Source organism: Nymphalis io, chromosome 6, assembly GCF_905147045.1.
Source record: "Nymphalis io chromosome 6, ilAglIoxx1.1, whole genome shotgun sequence".
Classification (NCBI taxonomy): Eukaryota; Metazoa; Arthropoda; class Insecta; order Lepidoptera; family Nymphalidae; genus Nymphalis; species Nymphalis io.
Window position 1 is genome coordinate 10004786 of NC_065893.1, and position 21444 is coordinate 10026229.

Consider the following 21444-nt stretch of genomic DNA (forward strand, 5'->3'; position numbering starts at 1 on the left):
ATAAATTAACTTCAAGAAGTAAATCACACTTCTACCGATAATTGCCGCAAATTACAACGGTATTGCGTTTCAATGGGATTCTACCCACCGTTCTAAGCAAAAAAAATAAAATAGTACTATTTTCCAGCTATCGGTGGCACAATATTGTACAAGTAAAAATAATATTACATAAATTAGAAATATGTCTTTGAATAGTCCTATCAACAATAATATGTAATATACGAAAATATTAACGTTAAAAAAACTTAATAACCAAACAAAAAAAGTGACTTGAATACTTTGATTAATTATTGCTAAATTTTGATTCATAATTACACAAATACAAAACATTTAACATTACATACATGCAATATTGCTTACATAAAGAAATATATATTTAGAGATTTATTTTCTAGAAATCCCGAGACTATTGGTTTAGTTGTTGGATTAGTCCAGATAACTAAACCAAAAGTCATATATATTTAAATTCTTCAATAGGGACTTTCGTGAGAGAGGCTGAAATAAAATGCTGTTAATTTCAATGTGAGAAGCAATCAGTATATTACACGTATAATCTGTGTGCTGGAATTTTGGAAGGTGAAAGTACGTCTATCAATAATCTATTTTCACAATGTAATCTCTGGTATGCAGACACTTTCTTAACCTGGGATAATAAATGAAAGGGTTTTGTAAAGACATCGTGGACATACTTAGACATTTTTCGACTGCTTGGTGGAAATATTTTGGACTGTTTCTAAGCTTTTGCATAGTTCTATAACAGCTTTCCTGGATTGTTTTCTGATGATTGACATTTTATTAATTTAATTAAGGTGACAACTGTTCACTTTAAACCTACAAAACCTAAAAAACAAAATAAGATTTTGAAATTTCTTAATCTCCTCCTGGCTTGTGTTTTACACAATTTTATTAGGTTACAGAATAATTGAATACAAGACATTTTGAAATTAGTTTTGTTCATAATAACAACTAAAAACTAACGTATGTATCACGGCGAGTGCTCTGAGGAATTATTCTCTCTAATTCCTGCTTCCCCCTTCCTTCTTAAGTCCACGCGAGCTGGTTCTCGATGTCACCGCCTAACTGTGACATCAATTCCATCGCGCACAAAGAAATTTGGCAACTCCTTTCTTTGTCGCACTACCAAAGAATGGAATTCCTTACCAGCTCACGTGTTCCCCTCCTCTTACAACCCGGGTTCCTTCAAACGAGGCGTGAAGAGGCATCTTGCGGGCCGGCAAGGCGGGGACGGCTAGTACAGAACATTCTTCCCGACTGTACTGGCCGTCGTCGCGTTTGGACTCTACTACCACTTACCATCAGGTGGAGTAGAGTCATTTGCCTTCCCGGGGCATATAAAAAAAAAAAAAAAAAAACGTTAGGGTTATAACTTTGCTTTTACATAATTTAAACGGCAAACAATGTTCGAGAAAAGTTATATGAACTTTACGCGGCAAAATTCACAGTGTCAAGTGTCAACACGCCTGTCAACAGGTGAACGGCACCCTGCGTTAAGTCAGAAAGAGAAAACATTCAAGATTTGCACTTTTGCTCCTACTCATAGACAAAATCCATAGATAGTTTCTTCGTCTGCTGTATGTTTTAGAAAATACATAATAATAGGTTATGTCAACGTTCTGGCGAAAAATATTACCTCAAAAATATCTACAGACAAGTTTATATGCAATTTTTTTTAAAAAAGTACGTGAGTAAGACAAATTAAGGTCTAAAAAAGAAAGGAAAACATACCGTAACTTCTAGATTTTTCTATTAATTTTTTATAACAATGGAGTAAGAAGTGGTTGCCCAGTGAATAAAAAAACTTGAATCTTAGCTGAAGATCACTTGGTTTCAACCCAGACCACTGTATTGTATTTTTATATGCCTTTTTGTTTTTATCATCTCGCGTTATTCATATCGTGCCAGGTGTTATTAAAAAAACCTTATGAAACACGTGGAATTCATTCTCCTTCGGAGAAGAGGCCTTTTCCCAGGAGTAGTACATTTACGTACTATAATTCTATTAAATATATAACAATAGATAATAAATAGGTACAAAAAATTATGTAATACATTATATTAGTAATAACAGCATATGTTCTTTAATAGTATTTTTATACTAATTGTCCTATTGTTACATAAATCCATTTGCAATTTGTACAATTGTACTTATATCATCAAGTTTCTGACGTCATTATTCGGTGAGCTATTGAACCCTACGCGGTATTTCCCGCACTTGAGGCTTACGTAAATAGTAGAAAAAAAAACTTAATCACAATATTAGTGGTATATATAAAAGAACCACATTTTTGATTACTTTTAGATCACCTCGTGACTTTTAATAATATTCTAGTCATTAATAGTTTAGTTTTAACCATTGTCTCGATACAGTAGATAGGACACGTGCATTACATCTGTGTCGGGCGAGCGTAAAAATATCTATGTGTAAACACAAAAATAATAATTAATTTGTTTACTTCATATTTTACTGTCTACTACATTGTTAAAGTAAAATGTCTCAAAAAAACACGAACACAGGTTGCGTTTTATTGAATCGTGAAGGGCCTGATGATTAGCCTATTTAGAAAAATATAACTTATAAATGTTACTTATTTGACATCGTCAATGAAAATCGTAGGATCTTATATCTGTAAGTACATTAGGTCATGTTGTCAGATTTGACGAATATAAAGTATTAACGTCTTGCAAATGACAGCTGTTAGCTGGATAGTATCTTACTAGACGAGTTAGCACTTATGTTGTGTTAAATTGATGATAGAAATAATAACATCTTAATAATTGGCTTAACCAAAAAACTTGCGTAAACCACGACCAATAATATATTGGAAATCCTAATAGTATTGATAAATGGGTTTCTCTACATTGCTCTAAATTTTGTAAAAACATCCACATTATATACGTACAAGTAATATCTTAGTATAAAACAACGAAAAAGAAATGGATGCAAATCACGTTTTTAATTTTACTATGAACGATAAAAAATATTGTCCTCCATGACTGATATTAACTTTTTCAAATTCTTCGAAATTCAATCAAAAATCTTCTTGTTCTAAACAAGAACGTGTTCTCGTTGTTATCAATAGCTTTTCTTTGTAAAATATTAAACTACCGACACTTTCTTTATACTTATTTCTTATATTATAAATTGAAACTTTTTATATAATAAGTTAAACGGTCCGCTTGTAATTTTCAGAAGTAAAAAAAAAACTTTGTTAAAGTATTATCTGGCAATAATACCGTAAAATTAATAATCTGAAGTTAATAATTATGATCCAGTAAAAGAATTCATACTATATTAACTCATCTATTAAATACATCGTTTATAAAACTGTCCTCCTCTCGAAGCACAGTCACTTTATTCGTACAACTATAATAATTAATCTTTTTTTTTATCTTGCACTCTTTTTTTGTATGGTTAACAAAAAAATCTAAGATAATATAACAGTATTAAGAAAAATCTTATTTAGTGCCATGTCCAAGACCGTCTGGATAGATACCATCCCTAATCACCAGATATTCTACCACCAAATAGCAATAAGTATTGTTTTGTTTCGGTTTGAAGGGCGAATAAGCCACCGCGGAGCAGGAGCGGGAAGAGGACGCCGCTGCAAACCTGCTCCGCCGAAGAAGACCGGGGAGAAGAATGAGGCGCTATGCGCACCTTCTCTCTCCGAGACAATAGGCGTCGCCGGGACTCAGTACCCTGGTAATCCCCCTAGCGAATGGAGGCCTGCATAGGCAGGCCGCCCGTCAGAGCGTCGTGGTAGCATGCGCAAGCGATCCCGTGACGCTCCTTATTATGACAAAAGGGTACCGCTGGTTTTTTAGCGGGTATTCCGTTGTTCGGGGCGCACTCGGCGCCTCGGACATCGGCGATCCCCATATACGCCCCCACTGTTCCCGTGAGGGAAACGCGTAATGCGTTCTTTCAGCGACAAAAAAAAGGGGCGAATGAGCCAGTTCGTTACAGGCACAAGGCATATTTTTGGCGCATTGGCGATGTAAGGAGTGGTTAATATTTTTTACATCGGCAATTTGATTGGTGGTGATAGTGGATTGGTGGTGACCATTTCACCGTCAGTCCACCGTCCTATATTATATTGATTGCATTATATCAAAATAACGATAATAATAATAAACAAATACACACAAGAAACGAGCTTAAAAATATTTATGAGAAAAGTGAACACATACATTTGAGAAATACATAACAACTTGATGTAAAAGCGTAACTATTGAGTTTCCTGTCGATTCTTCTCGGTATCTACATTCCGAAACGGCTACAGCTTCACTTTAAATTTAACCTTGAAAATGTAAATCAAAAGTTTTGTAATAGCGTACTTGCATAAGGTATATTTTGATATAGATTTTTGATTCTCAATGGTCATGAAGTCGAGTTAAAATCGGGTAAGTAATACTACACTAAACTAATGTTATTTGTCACCCCAATTGGTAAAATGGTAACACAATCATTGTCCGAATAGATTGCACAAGGAGTGATATAAAATGTAAGCGGGTATCACGTCTCATTGCTTCTGAGAACCGGCGATGCTGACTTTGTAGCCTCGTTGAGATTGTATGCCACCCACTAACAGTTTTATGTTAATGTTTGATAGTTATTCATTTCCAATTACAACCAGTCAAAATAACAACAATTAAAATTATACTATTTAAGCCTTTATAGTTCTGTAATGAACGACATTATCAATAAAAAATTTTTACCTAGCATAACAATTTCTAAAACTACTAAAAATTTTCAATAAAAAATTTAAATATCAATATTTTATTTTTAAAAGATTTTTCAGCAAAGCTGTAATAGATAGTATTAAAATATATTTTTTATTTCGGAATAAATATATGTTTCTTGAATAATAAATAAAAAAATTATTTACTAATAAGTACCAGCTCAAAAGAAACTTTTTAAAAGTAACATAAATCTATGGTATTATATTAAAATGTAAACATCAAAAAAGGTCTTACATTTTTTTAATATTAATTAAAATGACAGATTGAAACTATTATTCGAATGGTTCTATCTCCATTATAAATTAAAAAAGAGAAAGAGGGAACAGCGAATATCAACTAATTACATATTTAAAAAAAAATAGACAACACAATTTGTTGCATAGATTGATTTAAATTAGATGTTACAATATTTGTATGTACCTTACAATCTGTCTTTAATTGGCATGCAAATATAATAGGATTCTTAATTTACTCTTAGCTCAATACAATTTAAATTACATAATTAAAAATTATACATATATTTAATATCGAATTGTTTGTTCTTTTACAAAGAGTTTACGTGATTAGAGTACTAAACTTTTTGTAACGATCTACCCGAGGTTCCAAACAGAAGGTGCGAGAGCGGATATCATTCGCACTTTTTATTGACCCGACCCGGATTTGTATCAGGGACCTTATAATTTGCTGCTAACCTAGCTACTAGTATCTAAATATCAAGTCTTTTATTTTATTAATTTTGTTCAATTTGTAAAAAAGTTAAATATTGTTTTAAAACCGGAATATGGAAATACGAGTACATTATTTTAATTTACGATATTTTAAGCATAATTTTATTATATTATAATATTTGGCAAATAAAATATTATATTTCTTTGTTTAAAATAATACTAAAATATTAATTATATCAAATTAACATACAAAAAAATACTAAGTATAAATAAATGTTAAGCGTGCGTCTTATTTCCATATGAAACTTGTAACATGTTGCTGCTTTTACATATATATATATATATATATTATCTATATATTTAATTGACGAGCCGGTTGGCGTGGTTGGTAGAACACTTGCCTTTCACGCCGAAGGTTGTGGGTTCGATTCCCACCCAGGACGGACATTTGTGTGCATGAACATGAATGTTTGTCCTGAGTCTGGGTGTAATTATCTATATAAGTATGTATTTACAAAAAAAAGTAGTATATGTAGTATATCAGTTGTCTGGTTTCCATAGCACAAGCTTTGTACAAGCTTAATTTGGGATCAGATGGCCGTGTGTGAAAAATGTCCCACGATATTATTATTATTATATTGTTATAATTGAATTTGAATTTTAAGATTTATCAACCGACTTCAGAAAATGGAGGTGGTTCTCAATTCGGTTGTATTTTTTATATTTGTTACCTCAGAACTCCGTCATTTAATAACCGATTTGGAAAATTATTTTCTTGATTTTATACCATTTGGTCCAATTTAAATTTGCAGAAAAGTAAGTAGTAGCAAGTAAGTAGTAGTAAGTAAATGGAAAGAATGGGAATATTTTTTATGGGCTTGATTTTTTTATGTAATAGATTTTTTAAGCAGATTATACATAGCTTTATTGAATATTAAAATTCTATATAATTTTAAACGCCAAAAAGTAAAAAAGTTCTGTAATTTCTTACATTACCTCGTAAGTTACTTAAAATGAAAATCAATCAATCAAATTAATATATTGCCACTATTTTTGCAATGTTTTTTTCAATTTGCAATGTTCTAGTGCAATCAATTTATAATTTAAAAAAAGTTGAAAGCCTTGATCTCAGAAAATATGAGACAAATTTGAATAATTCATTAGTCGTTAGATAATCCGTTTATTTGGCTGGCGATATAAATACAATCATAAGAAGCAGACTAGTCACGATTATGAAACTTCAATATGATAATTAAAACATTTTGAGGTTATACCCATCAAGACGGTATCATCGTAAATACATTTTGTATATTTCACGAGTGAGATATGAAGTGATTCTTACAGTCATCATAAACGTCAAAAATATGGTAAAATGTATGAATTAATATATATACAAATGTAAAGCGGATGAGCCCGCGAGGTATAGTTAGTGAATGAAATAAAATAAAATAAGAAAATATTGATATGAAATATTGAAATGAGTCTCTCGAATGTTAATAAGAGCGATGTGTCGAACTCATTAGCGCAAAGAATTTCTACGATTTTTTATATATTAAAATTAAAAAATATAAATATTCGTTCTAGCAAGTAGGCTCTTATAAGCACTTTTTAGTCATCATAATAAAAATAAAATAAATAAATAAATCGGCAATTGAAAAATAGATTCTACCGAGAAGAACCGGTAAGAAAGTCAGCAGTTACTCGTTTTCTCAAATGAAATAAATAATCAACTATATACAATTACATTTATATGTTCTGTTTGGAAACAAATACTAACTCCGCGCTGTTATATCATGATAGAATTTATTTATAAGTGAAGTTAAGAAATTATGTTATTAATGTGTATATATTATAAGTGTATATATATGTATGTAATGCTTTAAAATTTTGTCAAATATAATTTAAAACCTAACAATAATTATATATAGTAGCACAAAGTTATGATTAATCAAGAAAAATGGAATCTTGCTTAATTGTAATTTGTTACGTATTCTCAATGGACAACAGCCAACTACACATTTAAATTACTTTATATTTCACAAGTGCAAGCGCAAAGACACGTGGTCACTTACTCTCATAATATCATGGGACGTCAATCCGACACCAACTTACCGAGTTCAGAGGCATAGTCTGACAGTTTCTTGACAAAAATCTTTTTTTTGGCCCGGCCCGGGGAATGAACTCAATACCTTGAGACCTGTAACCTTATAGGCTAGCCACTAGACCTACGAGATAATTAAAGAATATTAATATATTTACATCTGATAATCTGTTGTACGAGTATTGTTAAAAAAGAACTTTGGTTTCCGGCAAAAATTAAAAAATTGAATTGTTCGTAAATAGTCAAAATTTTTATCTTTTGTCAGTAAATTTAGTTATATTGATTACCCGAAATAATTGATAAATATCATATTGTCTAGGAAAAAAAGCCGAGATGGCCCAGTGGTAAGAACGCGTGAATTTTAACCGATGATTATGGGTTCAAGTCCGGGCAAGCACCACTGAATTTTCATGTGCTTAATTTGTGATTATAATTCACCTCGTGCTTGACGGTGAAGGAAAACATCGTGAGGAAACCTGCATGTGTCTAATTTCACTGAAATTCTGCCACATGTTTATTCCACCAACCCGCATTGAAGCAGCGTGGTGGAATAAGCTCCAAAACCTTCTCCTCAAAAAAAGCAGAGGAGGCCTTAGCCCAGCTGTGGGACATTTACAGGCTGTTACTGTAGGAAAATAAACTAATAAATAAATTGAACTTATATCAAAGGCAAATAATAAGTAAAAAAAAACTTCACACGTAGACACACTTTATCTTAAAAAAAATATATTTTGAAGTTTCGCTTTACTACCGTGAAATTTTCCAGAATTAAAAGTATATACGTATATTGTATAACCGATGTTTCTGTCCGATGCATAAACTATCTCAATGCAAGAAATACTCCGATCCGTCCCTCTGTTACGGCTTTAAAGAAAATGAATCAAAATCAAAAACTACAATTTCCCATTGACAATATTAGACAGAAACGAGTTTTTATTTTGAAAGTATTATATGGTCTAATTTATTATATAATAAGTGCAGTAAAAAAATAAACAATACTAACATACAGGTAAGATGTACTTCAAACATTTAATAGTTGTTTAATATTAAAATTAATATTCAAGGAAAGAAAGTGTCATACAAAATAGACGCTTTATGATAAGAGTGTAAGTTTTCGATAAAGTCTCGAGATGGCTCAGTGGTTAGACTGCGTGAATCTTAATCTAAGAATGCGAGTACAAACCATCACTACTGAATTTTCATGAGCTTAATTTGTGTTTATAACTCATTTAGTTTTCGACAGTGAATGAAATCATCGTGACTAAGCCTGGCATGCTTCGGATGGAAGTCTGCCACATGATTATCCACAAACCCGTATAGACGCGTGGTAGAATAACCTCTAAGCGTTCTCTTTAAAAGGAACCACTAACAGACAATTACTTTGTTGAAATTCCAAACCAAATCCATTCTTTAATAAAATATAATTGTTTTTGTAAAAGAACAATCAAATGAATTACTATTATTTTTTCTTTACCAAATTAAATTTCATCTATTCATTTAAAAAATAACATTATGTTAGAAACGTCATATTTTTTTATTCATTATTCAAACAGTGCTACCTCGATCCAGACGTCTATAAACCTCTGGCTGTAGGCTGAAATTTTAAAGGTATTTTGAACTCTTCAGGGCAAAGCCCTTGGAGCTTTGACCTACCCTAATGACCGCAGATTTGCGAATGCAACGACGGCTAGTTTCGGAGAAACAGTATATTGATCGAATATGTCACAGACACTCGCAGTAAAGTTAGACTTACGACCTTTTTTATTATTAAAAAAACAGTTTTATTAGTTGTTTTGAATTTAATTGTATTTTATAAAAGTAATAACGCGAATATTATTCGTTACGTTCGAAAACAAAGTCTAGTAAAGAACAGTCTAGACATTGCGTGCTAGCTTGCCTAAAACTGGTTTTGTAGTGAATACTTTTTATAAAATTGTATCCTAATTACATGTCATGGAAAGTAAAAAAATTTTATAATATATAAGCTTAAACTAAAAAGAGCCGAGATAGTCCAGTGGTTAGAAGACGTGAATCTTACCTGATGATCGTGGTCAAACCCGGGCAAGTAACACTGAATTTTCCTGTGCTTAATTTGTGTTTGTAATTCATATCATGCTTGGCGGTGAAAGAAAACATCGTGAGGAAACATGCACGTGTCTAATTTGACAGAAATTCTGCCTCATGTGTATTCCACAAACCCGCATTGGAATAGCGTGGTGAAATAAGCTCCAAGCCTTCTCCTCAACAAAGGAAAGTAGGCCTTATTCCAGCAGTGCTATAGTGTATCACAAGTTTTTAAAAATAATTAAAAACACATTAGTAAGAGGTAAAGTCTTGTGTATAAAATGCATGGATCTTAATGAAAGATTGCCTTATCAAATCCGAGAATACTTGATATTGTTGTGTTCCGGTTTGAAGGGTGAGTGAGCCAGTGTAATTACAGGCACAAGGGACATAAAATCTTAGTTCCCAAGGTTGGTGGCGCATTGGATATGTAAGCGATGGTTGACATTTCTTACAATGCCAATGTCTAAGAGCGTTGGTGACCACTTACCATCAGGTGGCCCATATGCTCGTCCGCCTTCCTATTCTATAAAAAAAAAAAAAAGAGAAAGCTCCATTTAGTTGATAACTATATTTATAATTTATATCGTACTTAGCGGTCAAGGACATTGTAAGGCATATATTGTCTTGTTTTTGTTTTAAATGCTTGACTGTCTCGGTCTACTGGCTAGTTCTATAATACTGCAGATCCCGTGGTCCTGGATTCAAATACTGATTCAATCCAATAAAAAGTTATTGAGTTTTTCTATCAAGAAATTCTCAGTAGCATCATTAAGTTTGAATGTTTAATAGTATGTACAATTTGTCTATAGAACTTGAGTTGTAACGTATCTTCTATGGACTTTGATCTGTTATGGAGTTGAGGAGTAAAAAAGCAAATAAATAAGCGAAATCATTAGCCAATTTACATATTAAGAAAGGTCATTAAGATTATTATTTAGATGCGGATTTGTAGAGTCGCAGATTCAAATAAATTCATCACTATATATGCTTAGTCACAAATGTATTTAAATAATAATTTGTAAATGCAAGTTATGAACTACAATGAATTTCATTTTGCTAACAGACTGCCAATTAAAAATTTATAAATATTTATGGCATGGTTTTACCATTAACAATAATGTATTAGTAACAATAATAGTGATTAAAACACTATAGCTTATTTGTCTATATGTTTTTTTCATGTATTACAATGCCTACCTGCAAGCAAGCACACAAACATAACATTCATACACACACGCACACTTACGTACGGTGATTTTGTTTTTTATTAGTGTTTTTTTTTTTATTATTGATAGGCTAATATTTAAGTGATTGTATTTATTATAATATAATCATTTAACAGCTGATATGGCAAACGTGAAATTTAACTTATAAGAACGGGTTTATAATCGAATTTTCACGTGTTTAATGTGCCTCTAGTAGTAGTAGTACTAGTAGCAGTCGACTATTAAGAAAATATCGTAAGTGAATTAGTATGTCCTAGATTCCGGCCCAAGTGTACACACTATATCTGAGCAGCGTGGTGGAGTAATCTCCAAGTCTTCTTAAGAGGAGAGGCTATTGTCCAGCCGTGGGACGACTACAGACTAATACTTTACATTAACTTTATTTAGAAAAATATTATCTTTATATTTAATCTTAATTATGTGTTTGGTATACATTTTAAAACAATTGCCTAAAACATTACACTATAAAATATGAAATAATAAAAACTATTACTGTCGACAAATAGTGCTAATTATTTTTTACCTATAAATTATAATAGAAACACAACACCCACAAACAGACATTGATGTAACATTCTGAGAATCATTATTTTGCTTGCTTCGATAATGTGAAATAATTTAAGCAAATTTGACATTTTTAGACCGTTTTAACTCAAACAAATACATATGCAATTACTCTTTAATCATTATTTTATACAAGTTCGGTGTTTTTTTTAATTTTATTGAAATTATTTATTAAATATAATATTGTCTTATAGTGTTAATAATTAAAAATTATGATCTCTATTTTTATTTTTATTTTATTAATTACTGTTTACATAATTAATTATAAATATATATATTTTTAGTAAACTTTAAATCAACTTAACCTTAAGTCATAAAAAATTCAATCTGCAGGTTGTGAGTTCGAAAACTGGTAATCCAACAATGTTTACATTTTTGTCTAATTCGAAATAAAAAAACCGGATATCACCGGATACCTGGGGGTGATATCCGGTTTTTTTACAATTCATACATACAAATGTATAATTATATTCACCTACTGAACTGAAGTCATTGCCCACTTGTGGGATAAGCTGATATGAAATAGGCTTTGTATTATTCAAGAACTAAATAAACCTAACACTCTTAAAAATATTTATAATCTTATATACAGTAACAGTAACAGCCTGTTAATGTCCCACTGCTGGGCTAAGGCCTCCTCTCCCTTTTGAGGAGAAGGTTTGGAGCTTATTCCACCACGCTGCTCCAATGCGGGTTGGTAGAATACACATGTGACAGAATTTCAATGAAATTAGACACACGAGATGAATTATAAACACAAATCTTATATGCTTGATGATAATGATATGATGATTTCCTTATAGTTAATATGCCGTTTTAAATATTTTTTTATTTAAATAATACAATGAAACGAAATTAGAAAAACATATTTTAAACTCGTAAATTAAAACGAACAAAACGTAAGGATTTGAATCGCGCTCCGTGTTCATTGTGCCCAAGATACCTTCACAATTAACCAAGTTCAAGTGCATGCATTAGCGAAACTAAGTTACTAGCTTACCAGTTTCCATTCTTTAAGCTTCACTATGTGTTATTAAGTTTTATAATGCATAAATTTAACGTGATTAAAATATGTAAAAAAAGTTTAACAGATATTTTTTTTATTTATTTACTCATAACGATCAATATAAGTATGTCATGTATATATTAATTATTATTTATATACTTGATTTTTTAACATTAAGTTCCTCTTTCTTTTATGTCAATATATCGTGTTTTTATAATATCTTTCGCATAAAGCTACTCTTAAGTCAGTCTACAAATATTTTTTCTATTACCGTAACCGTAACAGCCTGTGAATGTCCCACTGCTGGGCTAAAGGCCTCCTCTCCTCTTTTTGAGAAGAAGGTTTGGAGCTTATTCCACCACGCTGCTCCAATGCGGTTTGGTAGAATTCACATGTGGCAGAACTTCAGTCAAATTAGACACATGCAGGTTTCCTCACGATGTTTTTCCTTCACCGTAAAGCACGAGATGAATTATAATCACAAATTAAGCACATGAAAATTCAGTGGTGCTTGCCCGGGTTTGAACCCACGATCATCGGTTAAGATTCACGCGTTCTTACCACAGGACCATCTCGGCTATTTTTTCTATGTGTGACGCAAATTAAATATGAAGCTTATTTTTAATAATTAGGTAATATTTTATAAGTTTGAAAAACCATATAAAATGAGCCGAGACGGCTCAGTGATTAGAATGCGTGGACCGTAACCGATGATTGCGTTTTCGAACTCAGGTAAACTACTGAATTTTCTTATGCAAACAAGAATTATATTAATTATGTTTATACTTCATCTCGTGTTCGACGGTGATGGAAAATATCGCGAGGAAACCAGCATGTATCCAATTTCAATTAAATTCTGCCTCATGTTTATCCATAAACTCGCATTGGAATAGCGTGGTGGAATAAGCGCCAAACCTTCTCCTCAAAAGGAAGCCTTACTTTACTATAAAAAAAAAACACGAAATATTTTTACAAATTTACCATATTTGTCGTATAACTAACATTCACAAAAAATTACTCAACATACAATAACATTCACTAAAAGTCATAGTATTTTTTTTGTAAAATTAAATATTATTAATAATTCATTAAATATTTTTCAAAAAAATAATATGAAAAAATAAAAACAAAATATTTATCTCATGTCCTTCACCTAAAGATTGTTTGGAAGAGATCGCTCTTTTAGCGGCAAGACCGCCTTTTGTACATTAATAGTTTTTTGTTTGCGTTTATAACTGTACGTTTCATTAACTCTTTTGCTGTACAATAAAGCATATTAGAATGGAATAGCCATTCGAAAAAGTGTATATTTTATTTTTATCACATAATAAATTGGCATACTATAATATATTCAAGGAATAATAAAGGAAATTAATTCGTTGATGAAATGAAAATATTAAGTTAATGAAGACTGTAATATTATGATTATATTAGTTGTAATTACTGTGCAATGTCTTGTATTATATTTTGACACTTTAAGAACAATATAATAAAATATATTTTGAGCAGTCTTGAATGGAAAACATTACGATAATTTGATTCAAATTTGTAATACTCATATAATCTTATATAATAATTCTTGTAAAGCAATAAAATATACATACATTACATTACATATACATAAAAGTTATAATAGTAGGAGGTTTTAATATATTATTAAAGTAGCTGCGCTTCGCAGTTTCATCCGATTTAAATTTAGACTATTGACACGACAAGCTTGAATTTCATGTTCTCGTGTAATATTTAATATTAATTTTAAATGTATAAAGCTACTCATATTTTAAATTGTAGTTTTTGTTATATTATATATTTATTGTGGGTTATTTTTTGTACACCCAGGATTCAAAAACAGTTGATAATTGTTACGACTACGTAATTAATTGCAATAAAACAAAATATTCCAAAAATGCCATGACTATTATTATTACTATTATTATTATTATTCATCATTCGCACTGCGAAACTATGAAATGCTTTGCCTGAGTGTATTTCCTGATAGGTACAACGTTGGTGTCTTCAAATCCAAAGTGAACAGGTTTCTTTTAGGCAAGCGTGCTACATCCTAGACCGTGTCGATGCTTAATATCAGGAAAGTCAATGGTCAAACTTTTGCCTATTAAGTGTAAAAAATAAAATAAAAAAAGAGTAATTATTGTACAGGATATACGCCTATGTTTGTATTGTCTCTATGTGTGATCTAGAAAGCGGAAAGTCTTAATTTATTTAAAATTTGTTTAGGTAATATGAGGTTTAAAGGTATGTGTTTATAAGGTTCCGAACTCATCTGAAAATATTTTTAATTTATACTAGTAGCTTCAGTAGAAAAAAAAAAAGTTTTAAGCAAATGATGTTCTTTTTTTAAATAAAAACGTGACTACGATATAATACGAAAATCTTCAGTCGGCAAAGAACGTAATTTTTGTAAAATTAAACAATCGCATAATTTTAACGCAGTCTTAATTATTTTCCTAGAAAGATAATGCTCAATAACTATTTCTAAGAAATAGAGTTTATAAATATAAATAATAATTAAATACAGTAATTTCAAATTGACCGGTAAATTGCTGATCTTGAATTCGTAAAATTAATCAAAACTAGAAATACTTCGCATATTACGGGTTATATTGTGCACAAATAAGGTCATAAAAATAAACGTACGTGTCATAATGAAACGTTATTCGAGTGAAATATTACAAAAAGTAAGTTATAAATTTATTGTGTCATACTTTTTAGACTTTCCCTACTGTAATGTGTTACCTTAAAGGTGCAGTTATAATTAATATAATAATACGTGTAAGAATAGAAATACAAAAATTGAACTGTGCGATGAGAAAAAAAATATTTTTTAATTATAAATTGATAGTAAAATATATATATATGTTTATATAATTTTACATTAAGCCATTTTTTTTTAATAGAGACTGAATTCAAAATAAAATGTTATCTTATTTCAATTGTAAATTTAAATTCGTTTTTTATAAGTACTAAATTTAAGAGGTCGGCCTTCTTATTTTTAATTTTAATAGTGACACGAAAATGTTAGTAAAGCTGTTGATAAAGTTAGGGAAATTAAAGCGACCGCTACCTCGCTGCGCTTGACCGGCGCGGCGGCCACGGCAGCCCCGGCGGCCGCGTCGACGGCGATGAGGAGGACGCAAGGGCGCCGTGCGTCTTGCCGAAATTATTCGGGGCTCGCTGCACAATCGATTTTTCCCACCCGATGCGGAAAATTCTTCGGGGCGGAGCGGGTGAAGCGCGACGGGAGGAGGGGGCGGAGGGGGCACAGCGGCAGGGGGGCAGGCGGAGTGCAGCGGGGCGGTGCAACGCGCGCCGCCGTCCCGGCCGTCGGGCAGACAGTAGGACGGCGACGCCACTGTGAGTCGGTGACCACGGCGCGAAGAGCGCGCTCGCCGCACCGTGACATGTAGCGCGGCCGTCGCGCCGCAGCCTCGCGACCACACCGCCGGTGGCGGCGCGCCGATGCGCCTGCCGTCCGGCCCGACGCCCGCGCCGCTACGCTTAACGAGCCCCTTCGATACTCTTAACGCCCGTACCTCGCTGGTGCCGCTTTCACTGTTACACCTGAAGCGAGCCCTTCGACCCGTCTGTATCGACGACCGTCGTCGGATGGAACCCGGAGTGCGCCGATTCGCATCAAGGTTAGACGAATATTTGAATGTGAGTGTTTGTGCGCCGCCCGCCGTCGATCCTGAGCGCCCTAGCGCAACCTCGCACTTCAGCCGTACGCGCACTCCGCACACCGTTATTTTATAGGTAGGTCCGAAATACGATCAGGAAAACTAGTGAATCACTCGATAAGCCTATTACGGCTTACATTATTGTTATCGAGGTCGCCATGAAATTTTCAACTATTGAAAACATAATCATGTTCCACTTGATTAGCTCATAATGCACGAGAACAAGTTTCTTTATACGTTTACTCTGAACACAACATACTTTATTTATTTTTTTGGTATAAATGATTAAAACAGATATTTTTTTAGGATGTATAGAATGTGAGATATTTTTACTTAATACATATCTGTAAAAAGCAGTTAAGTTTAAAATAATTGTTTCAATTAAATCACAATATCTAGTTAAAGTTTTAGTTTACAATATTTGCGTTGATTTGCTGGTTAAACGCACACAACTAGGCTTTATATACAAATAATAATTAATGAAAATTTAGGAAAATATAAGTGGCTAAAATGAAGTGTGCTTTACGTGCCGTAAAGGACACGTATCGTCTCGACTACGTCGCTACCCTCCCGACTTACAATGAACGTTTGTAGACAGATGCGCTTCAATAAAGCCAATTCGCTACGTGTATGCGCCAAAATTATTTGCAACCGAAATAAATAATTATCCGATAGTTAACGTGTTATCTGAGCGACTATATACATTGCTTCTCATCGAGTGTGACTTTTACTTATCTATTTATCGTATTGCAATATCCAAAATAGTTGAATCATATCTAAACATCATTGCGGGGACCTGTGTTAAATTTAAGTAATATATATATGTATAAAATGTTTTTTAAATTGATAATTTATAACAAGAAATGTAATACATGTGAGTTATTCATCTCATATATACAATTCAGGTAAATAACTATGATGTTTATTATTTTTTATCATATTTGGTAGTTTTTTTTTAGTGGCGCAATATTTATTTTAAGGCTCATGTTAGTAATGAAAAAAATAAATGAAAATAGAATGTATTCTGATCCGAAAGGTTTTACAAGTTAAGTAGGCACATAAATTTGTTAGACGCATAAATAGGTATATGAATATAAAATTTGTTTAATACCTATAACTTTTGTTAGTATTTTTGACAATAGTTTTATATTATAATTGTAAATGCACTTAATGCTTAAAATTGAGAGAATAATACGGACGAAACAAAGATATCGCATAACAAAATTGAAACTTATCCCGCTACGCTCTTTGATAGAAGTTTTGTGGGTCTTACTAAAGTGCACTACTCGTCTACAGATGTCATATAGTTTCCGTTTCTTTTAAGAATCGACCTCCTTGTTGCATGTGTTATGCAAATAACTAATAATTAAAAAATATTTTTTATATATCTGCGTATATTGTATTTAATGTATACTTCAAATGCATATAAATTCGAGCTTGTTTTTGTAAGTAAAATAAAATAAATTTGTGTCATTTAAATATTCAATCGTTTGACTAAATATTGTATGGTAAACCTATACAAGTTGTTTCTTGGTTTCTCTTGCGTAGTCTGTTTGTTGGGTGGTTTGCGTTCAAAGCTGATGATATGATTATATAATATTTTATTAATTGCAGTTGGGGTTTACTTATCTAATATATTTGTTTCAACTGTAGGTATTGTAATATGTGATTGGTATTATTTTAATATGATCACATATATCTAAAACTAAATTGCTATATATATTTATATACAGACACTAAATCTTAAAAAATAGTTCTTTTTTAAATAATTTTAAGGTAATGCGCGCATAACATTATTTTTAAATAAAAAAAACGGTTGTATAAAAACTTTTTGGAAATGTAGCAGTATAAATAAATGCGTCTGTAAACAATTTATATGATAGTAAATCGGAGCCTAAGAAGCATGTAATATTAATCTTATATTGGCTTAAATGTTGTAATGTTATAATACCTCTTTATACAAAATGTTATCGATGGGGTGGAGGGAGAAAGACGTCAGTGGTGATTCATAATAAGGAATGTCATTCAATTATTGGTACATTAAAACTGCTTAGCACGAGAAAGTGATTCAAATTCTAAAGACAATACAACATATTTATTTTCATTATTGTATACAAGTTTTCGTGTGAATATACTAAGCACGTATATGATTCGTGTATTGAAATGAAGAATATCAATTGAATATAATATTTCGAATAATTTTGATAGCTTTTGTTCAATTCATGGCTAAATCTTGACCAAATTATCAAGTTAGTATTTAATGAACAGGTAATTAATTCGCATAGTTAATATATAATTATTTTTTGAATATTCATAAGGCCTTTGTGTTTAAATTTTCCATTATTTTTTTATGTAAAAAAGACACGCATCCTTGGCAAGTTAACAGTAAATTTGATGAAAAATAATTTGTGTTAATTTCAGCATAGACAAAGGTAGAAAAAGTTATTTGGTGCGACCTTGAAGTGTTTAATAGATTTGTACATACCTATAAGCTCAATACATATTATTTATTTATTTTTAAGGGAAACAAATAGTCTTTACTTCTTTTTTTTTATATAAAATAACTAATTAAGGTTCCACAGATAAAAAATTGAATAGTTTACACTACAAAGAAAATAATGCATATAAAATGATTCAATATAATATGATTTTCTTTCTTCTTCGTGGTAGCATTCCATATAATATCAAGTCATGTACGTAAATAAGTACCTTCGTAGCGCCTTCCACTTCATTTGGTTCTCAGCTTTTCTAGCGTTTGTAAGAGGGCTCGTGAGCATGACAAATCAGACATGGTCACACCAGCGGCTTACAGAACGGCCACTATAATTTACTGAGCAGATGAAATGTGACTAAAGTAACAGTTAATTTTCTGAAAGCGACTATGTAATTGAGAGTCTGGTGTTGGATTTAGGTATTGGTTATCTTCGTGATCCGTTATTTCTTAATGCATAATTCTCATATCAACACAATAAATATTACTTGGTTATAAGGCTTTGTGCAAGCAGTTTGGGTAGGTAGCACACACTCATCACGTCATATTCTACCGCGAAACAGCAATACTTTGTACTGTTGTATTCTAGATTCAGTGTGAGTTTGTGTAACTACAGACAACTACAAGGACATTTCATCTTAGTGACCAAGGTTGTGGTGCATTGGCGATGTAAGGTATGTTAAATATTCGCACTAATGTCTCATTTGTCAGGTCCCGTCTATCTATTTTAAGTATATAAATACCGTATTCCTTTTAAACCCAAGATAATTTTTGTATCATTATAATTATAATAAATATTCAATTAAATAAAACTAATATATTATTTATAGAGTTATCGCAAAATGTCCGCTAGACAGGCTAAGATAATGAAGATATTAAGATTAGCGGTTTTGCAATTGCAATTATGCATTCATTGTTTAAAATTTTAATTATATAAATTTGTAAAATGTTTAATAGTAATTTTATAATAAAAAACCAGACAGACTTAATATCAAAAATAATATATACGATATAAACCTTAAACTTTAACTAATTACCTACATCTATGTATATTATATACGGTATAGTTTAATTACAGTATGGTATTCGTATAATAATTAGAAGTTGTAAAATAAATAACATTTATTTAACATACAAGACAGACCACTTACGGGCGCAGTTAATAATAAATCTAATAAATAATCTCTATAATAATAATAATAATAATAATATAATAATATCCTGGGACATTTTTCACACACGGCCATCTGATCCCAAATTAAGCTTGTACAAAGCTTGTGCTATGGAAACCAGACAACTGATATACTACATATACTACTTTTCTTTTGTAAATATATACTTATATAGATAATAACACCCATACTCAGGACAAACAGACATGTTCATGCACACAAATGTCTGTCCTGGGTGGGAATCGAACCCACAACCTTCGGCGTGAAAGGCAAGTGTCTACCAACCACGCCAACCGGCTCGTCATCTCTACATCTTAAGATTGAAAATTGTATCCCGACATAGTTTGCCAAGAAAATCAAACAACGGATTGATATAACACAAAATGTTTAACCAAAATTAAAAAAGGATATCATTGGATGTCGGATCATAGATTCGAAATTAGTTCTGCATCAAAAATCAGTCAGTCAATCAGTCGATAATGACGACGTCGATAGTTTTATTTGAGTATAAATTTTTTAAATAAAATATATTTATACTAAAATAATAACTTATAGAAGTATACAGTAATAAACACAAATCATCACCAGCCGAAAGACGTCCACTGCTGGACAAAGGCCTCCCCCAAATCACGTATCACACATACACAAATCACGTATTTTTAAATAAAAATAAAATGTTCATTAAATATTTTGCTGTTACTAGGATCACATGATATTCAAAGAGCGTTTAAAAAAAACGGTTAAATGTTTTCAGCTCATTATTGGGACGCAGGTTGAAGACCAATCTATCGATTAATATATCTTAGATCGATTTAAATCTCCGATTGTAATAATTTTATTAAAACGTATTGCCATGAAATTATATAAAGAAAATTAATTTCGCTATCAACAACGTTTTAACGTGAGCCATAAAAGACCAATACGTATAATAGAAAAAGGAAACTCATAACGGACGTAAAGTCCTTGGAGGAAAAACTAAATATATCTTAAAAAAAAAACAGCTTACAACGTCTATATTTACACCCGCAACCGTTAAAAAACATAAAAAAAAACATTCATTGTTCGTTCAAATTATATATATCTATTCTTAGACATATATACTGTTACTCCCTTGCATATGTCATCCGTTTGTCTATCGTTTTAGTCGTTGTTTATTGTATGTGCATTCATATTATAAAGTATAATGTCAAATAAATATAAAACGATTGTAAGGGTAACCCCATATTTATAAACTATTATAAAATTATCTATAGCTCTAATTTTATGATTTACATGTGTGTGAGAAAATCATTTAACGTAACAATACCATTTATTGAAAAAGATTGACCGTAACCGTAACAGCCTGTGAATGTCCCATTGCTGGGCTAAATGCCTCCTCTCCTCTTTTTGAGGAGGAGGTTTGGAGCTTATTCCACCACGCTGCTCAAATGCGGGTTGGTGGAATACACATGTGGCAGAATTTCAGTGAAATTAGACACATGCAGGTTTCCTCACGACGATTTCCTTCACCGTAAAGCATGAGATGAATTATAATCACAAATTAAGCACATGCATAATTCAGTGGTGCTTGCCCGGGTTTGAACCCATGATCATCGGTTAAGATTCACGCATTCTTACCACTGGGCCATCTCAAACATTGAAGATTGAAGTAATGATTAATACCGTTGAATCTATAGAAAAACCATAG

General features: G+C 31.7%; 1 protein-coding gene across 4 annotated transcripts in view; it reads left to right on the forward strand.

The window, feature by feature from the left end:
* The first annotated feature begins 15760 nt into the window (after positions 1 to 15760).
* The window catches only part of LOC126768896 (myoneurin-like), a 56512-nt gene continuing 50828 nt past the window's right edge, over positions 15761 to 21444 (forward strand). For 3 of the 4 annotated variants that reach the window (XR_007669283.1, XM_050487301.1, XM_050487303.1), the window contains exon 1: positions 15761 to 16170. The gene's annotated coding sequence lies outside the window, so the exon portion shown is untranslated. The remainder of the gene's footprint in view (positions 16171 to 21444) is intronic. The other variant, XM_050487302.1, reaches the window with a different exon arrangement.